Raw genomic sequence first — 6,000 nt, forward strand, 5'->3', positions numbered from 1 at the left:
CAGCTTTGCTGACATGAAAGGGAATGCTTTCACAGATGTCAGCAACACAGGAACAGGACAGGTTTTTAATTGAATTATGAATATATAATGAATCAAGTGCTTTGTCCCCATCATTCATTATGATTTTAAGCCAGATGCAATGTTTCATTCAAAAATATGATTTCTTCTCCTGTGATAGATGGATCACTTTTTCATCAAAAACTTTGGAGTTTTGCTTTTAATCATTAAGTTTTTCACTGAGAACAATAAATTTGAATTCTCTTTTTGGCTTTCCTTATCATTTTCTTTTTGTCACTGAACATATTGAGAGAAATCAACTCAGGATCTTTCATCACAAAACTAATTGTTCTCCCCATACCCTCTTATATCTATTTACATAAAACAGGTTATATTGTGTAAACTGATTGGATTAGAGTTCTGTAAAAGAACAGGTATTTTTTCCTGTCTCCAGTTTTTGTACAAATGGAATTTCACCGTCATCATTCTTGAGGTTGTAGAGCTCCACCAACTGTTGTGGGACAGAGGAATCTTCTTGTATAACACTAGTAACTTCTAAGTAAAACACCCTTCTAAGAAAAAGGCCTAAAGTTTGGCAAAAGCAGTCTTTGGGCTACACTGGCCTGACACAGGGACTGGTTTGCAGACTTTGAATGTGTGCTGTTGCCCTAGGCGGCACAGTAAACAAAACCCTGCCTTCCTCAGAAGATCTCAGAATATCTGGGCCATTCTACTGCAAAGAGCATTTTCTGAGATTTCTTCAGACATCAGAAAAGGTTTTGTTGTACTAGACACACCTATACACATAATTTCTTTCTCTTGATTTTGAAATTCTCACTACAAATGGTGATACTGTGAAGGACACCCTCTCAGACTCTCAATCACTTAAACACTCATTACTCCAGAGAAAAGCACAGCAATTATTAGTGAGTAGCAAAGACAGATGGTCATTAATGTAGCCATACAAACATTTTATTTAATTGCTAAATTAGACCTTCAGTTACTTCTACCCATACTATTGCATGCTACTAATGAGGAAATTAACAACTATATAAAGTCCTAAACTTTAAAAGCCTGGTACAGTACAGCTTCTGTGAAACTGAGAAACTGTCCTGAGAATTTTTTTCAGGCCCATCTCTTCTAGTAACTAAGGGTGTTGGGGGCCAGTATTCATCAAGAATAGGCATAGCAGGAGCAGAATAACTGGGGCATTGCTGCCATAGCTATACCACTCTGAAATGGTTTCCTTTCTCATCTCAAAAGAGAAGGATCCTCCCAGAAGAGTGCATAATGAAAGTCACTACCAAAGAATTACAGAGGATATTTCTGGCCTGGTTGCCTCAAGCCAAACAGCATTGGCTCCTATTAGAATATCTGTTTCAAACAGCACCAATAAAGCCTTCTACCCACCTAAGGATTAATAGGGTATACTATGCATTGTGGAGGCAGTACTTGCTTTTTGAAAAGTAAACCATTTCAAATACAGTATTTGTAATATCCTAAAGGCTGTGAGTAGAACAGTGCAGTTCTTTATACACATTCAAGGGAATAAAGACTATGTGTTCATACAACAGTAATTTATAAATAAGGGCCAAGGGGGAAGGAATATCTGAAAAACATAACAAATATTTTTAGAAGCTATTACTCATGTAAATTGTTTCTAAATGCTTTTGGAGAGGTAGAATGGTGTTTTTCAAATTCATGTCTTCAGCAGTTTCCACTACTCATGGATTCATAGCTTTTTTTTCCCCAGAATGATCTGTATTTTTATTTGGGAATTTTACAAGACCCCCTAGAACTTCCTATATGAATGGACAGAGGGACAGAATATCCTTCTTTTGGTGATCATGATCATCTCAGCTGACCATGTTATTGACTTAGTTCTCTAAACTAAGGTGTAGGATATTGAAGCCCTACAGCACAGAAGCTGTGTTACCATAAAGCAATATTTTCCCAGCATGGTGGGAACAGCCTGATCAAGACATGGAAAACACAGGAGGCTCCACCTCTTAGACAGAAAGATTTGTTCTAGGAGACAGTAAGGGTTGTTCTAGTCTGCTCCTTCAGTATCTTTAACCTTCTTCCTTCCCAAGACAGGGAGACTCTATACTTCTCTTCTGACTTAGTGAAATTCAACAGGATCCCTGGTCTCCTTCCAACAAGAGACCTCCTTTAAAAGTTGTTAGATGCTCAAACACACTCTTCTTTGGCCTCCTTGCACTACCCTTCACCACCTCCACCTCCAGTTTGCCATATCTCTAGGGTTTGGACTTTAACATGCTTTTGAATGTTAACATGCTTTTAGTCTCTTTACTGATGGCTCTTTACAGCTGTTCCTACTTTAAATTTACATAGCATTTCTTGGTCATGGGCTCCATCTGAATATTAAAACACCCGTACAGAATTGCCTTTGATAGAGTTGTATCCTCTATAAAAAGATAAAAGAGCAGACAGAACTTACAGGTTACAGGCCCAGAAGACATCATTATACCACCCGCATAACCCGCACCTTACCAGTCTTACTTACTCATGGAATTACCCACCAGTTATTGGTTAAGCAAGAGTGTAGCTTCTAGAAGATTTGTGGCTGCCTTTCATAACTGCAGTTTCCCTCTCCCACAGAGACTTTCATTCCAATCAGCAGAGCAACATGAATAAAATCAATTCATATCAAGTCCCATAAAGGGCAGCACATCAAAGTGTTTTTAACAAATAAAATATTGAAATTGTATTTCTATGAGGAAAGGAAAAGAAATATTCTTTTCTTGTCTATGATAATTTTTGATTTATCACTTCAACTTCAGTTAGATTTACCTCCTGCTTTATTCTGAGAAGACAATTCATTCCAGCAGTGAATGTGAGTATTCATAAGTACATGGGGTTCCTTCAAGCTGAAAGACATTTCTATAAATGTAATATATTCAACATTAACAAGAAAACTATGTGTGTGTATTTAGCCAACTATGCGCAGAGAGATTTGAATGCAAAATGAATAAATTCTATTAAACTTCATAAGTTCCTGTAAGTTAAAACCCAACTATTTTCCCTTCTAAACATAGGTTATATTGTCATTTTCAGCAAAAGGGAGACTACTTCCTGAATTTTTCAAGAAGAACAGTTTTCCAAGGAACCAATCATCTTGATTCATTCATTTCATCTGAATAAACTGCTCTGTTCTGAAATTTCCACTTTTTTATTGTTTCCAGGAAAGCAAGAATTTTGCTTCTAGACTGGTAAGTCTGAGCTCTTGACAGTATCTACTTAACTATATGCCTATGCCAAGGGTTACTCTGCTCACTAGAGCTGAGCATAATGCTGCACGCAGCATTGAAAAAACACTGGGGATGGGCAGTTTCCAGAAAGCAGTTTAAAAATTACCCCTCCTAATAGCATAGTAGTTCATAACATTGAGCATTGGGTTCCTGACTGCATTCTTTTTACTTAAAACACTTAGAAGCAATAGTTAGGATGAATGACCATAATCTTATGGGTAAAGTAGAAAATTATAATATTTATTAGAACAACAGAAATTTAAACTGTTGTGACTGCCATAATCTGTGATTGCAGCAGGCAAAGCCTTGTGTCTCATTTTCAAACCATAGCCTAATAGCTGCATAATTAAGATTAAAATTATGAAACAAACTATTTATAAAGCCTGTCCCTGCAGAACATAGTACAGAAACAGAATAAGCCATCAGAAACAACATTAGAAGGTTCAAGTACACATACATTTTTTTAAAAATTAAGTAAAATATGCATTAGAAATCCTTCACGTTGTTAAGGAGCCTAACTTGACATGCCATATAATTGTCTTTCCCCTTTCCCCATAAATGAAAGAAAGTAATTCACATTAAAAGAAATAAAGATGTGAATTGATTGCAACTAACAGCTTTACCAAAAGTCCAAATGTACGTGAGGAAAAGAAGTTGCAGAGGTTCAGCAAAGGATACTAAGATAAATCTCCCTTTAAATGCTGCTAAGAAGGGATGAGGGCAAAATTTTAAGCTGGTACCTTTCTGCATTTTTTCTGATTATTCTATGTATCCAATAGTGGAACTCCACTGATGGAACCATCCAGAACAACAGCCATCTCCTCTCCAAAGATAGGATTGGTGACATGAGAGAAGTCATGTTTACAATGTATTTTAACAAAATTTTGAAATTATAAATTATTTCCTTGAAATAATCTGTTTATTGATATTCCTGTATTTGCTACAGTATCTCGTCAAGCACAGTTCTTCTACTGATTAGGCTTGTATGATGCCCAATTTGACATAATGGTGAGAAACCCGCTTGATTCATATCCATCTTCTTTGTGTCATTCAAAAAGAGTAGGGCAGGGGGAAGACATGAAACTAAAGATGAAAACCAGAGTAGAGAAGAAAATTTTCTATGTTAGGCACAGCTCAACTCCCAGAAGAAAAAAAAAAATCAAAAATCTCACCACAGGAGCTTTACTTTTCTACTTCCTACAAGTCTTGCATGGGAGCAATTAGTTTAAAGCATGTAACTGTACAGCACAATTCAAATAGCACAAAACATCAAGAGGGGAAGCTAACTTGCTATTCAGAAGACATATTGCAAAACCTCATAGTCAGTTTCCTGAAATTCTTTTCCTTGTCTGAATACAAGGTGAAGAACTGCAAGAAGAATCGTATTTCTGATATTGCATTTTTATTAAAGGAGGTTTAGAAAACCACCAAGAATAGAAGTAGCAAGGAGTGCACTTTGAGTAACACACCAGACGCATCCATGATACAGGGTTAATCTAAGAGACAAACTGTAAATGAAATTGTATTTTTATTAATTCAGAAAAATATAATGCAGGACTGTGCTGTTTCAAAAAACAAAATAGGGATCTTTGAAGTATAGAAATATTCTGCAAATCCTAAGTCATACATCAGGACATCTGGAGACTCTTTGTTCTATGCAATTCCCACTTCTCTCCTGAAACTATTATTAAAGTGTCAAACAAAAATCACTGGCAAGGCCTCAGTATTTCATAACAGATTGTGTTATCATCTATGATAATATCTTGTTAGGGTGTGAGATGACAAGAAACAATATGTGCAAAAACATTTAAATCAGAAAAGACAATACAAAGCGAAATAAATGTAGGAAAAGTACTCTGCTCATTTGCAGTGTCCAGACAAATTCGCATCACCCAGAGGAAATGGCAGGAGCCTCCTTGTGCTGAACAAAGCACCAAAGAATACCCTCAGAGGAAGGAACGATCATGAACTGATGGGAAGATAAACAGAAAACCAAGAAAAAAAAAGTCTAGACCTTAGTTTCTGTAACTTTTATGGCAACTACCAAAATATGAGCATCTATGTTCTGGAATTAAAAAAAAAAAAAAAAAAAAAACAAAAACCAAAGCGCTACCAATCAACTTTCCATGTTTTATAAGGTTTTTAAATAGTTAACATGTTTCTGCTGCTATGTTTCACTCACGGGCCTTTTAAATCATTTCGACACCAGCATGACTCTATTGAAACCAGCAGGGTTACGACATAACAGAGCAGAGAATTAGGCCCACTAGTGTGATTTCTGGTTGCTAGACTGAAGGAAAAACAACTTTGAGCTTCACGTAAGTTCTTTTAATCACTGCATAGGTTGAACTAATCCAAAAGACATCAGGCAAGTACCATGCTTGGAGGACATCAAGTGAGCTGTATTTCTTTTTTCTCCAGCCTGACACATTACTGAACTAGCATGACATATAATCTGGGCATCATAAATCTTCGAAGACACTTGTAATCCCAGAGATGTGATTAGCAAATTAATACAAGGGTAAGCCAGGATGAACCAGCAGGTCATCTATCCTGCCCTTTCACCAGCAAATTTCCACCATTCTTTGAGGGCAGTAACTTGTATGTCTGATTAAAGCATTCCTTGTATTTCAGTTAAAGCATATTTTCCCAAATGATAAACAGATCTGAAGGTTTTGAAATAACTTCACTATTTCCCCAGTGGTTAACTTAATGTTTTAAATAATTATTT

The sequence above is a fragment of the Pithys albifrons genome, chromosome 2, assembly GCF_047495875.1.
Source record: "Pithys albifrons albifrons isolate INPA30051 chromosome 2, PitAlb_v1, whole genome shotgun sequence".
NCBI lineage: Eukaryota > Metazoa > Chordata > Aves > Passeriformes > Thamnophilidae > Pithys > Pithys albifrons.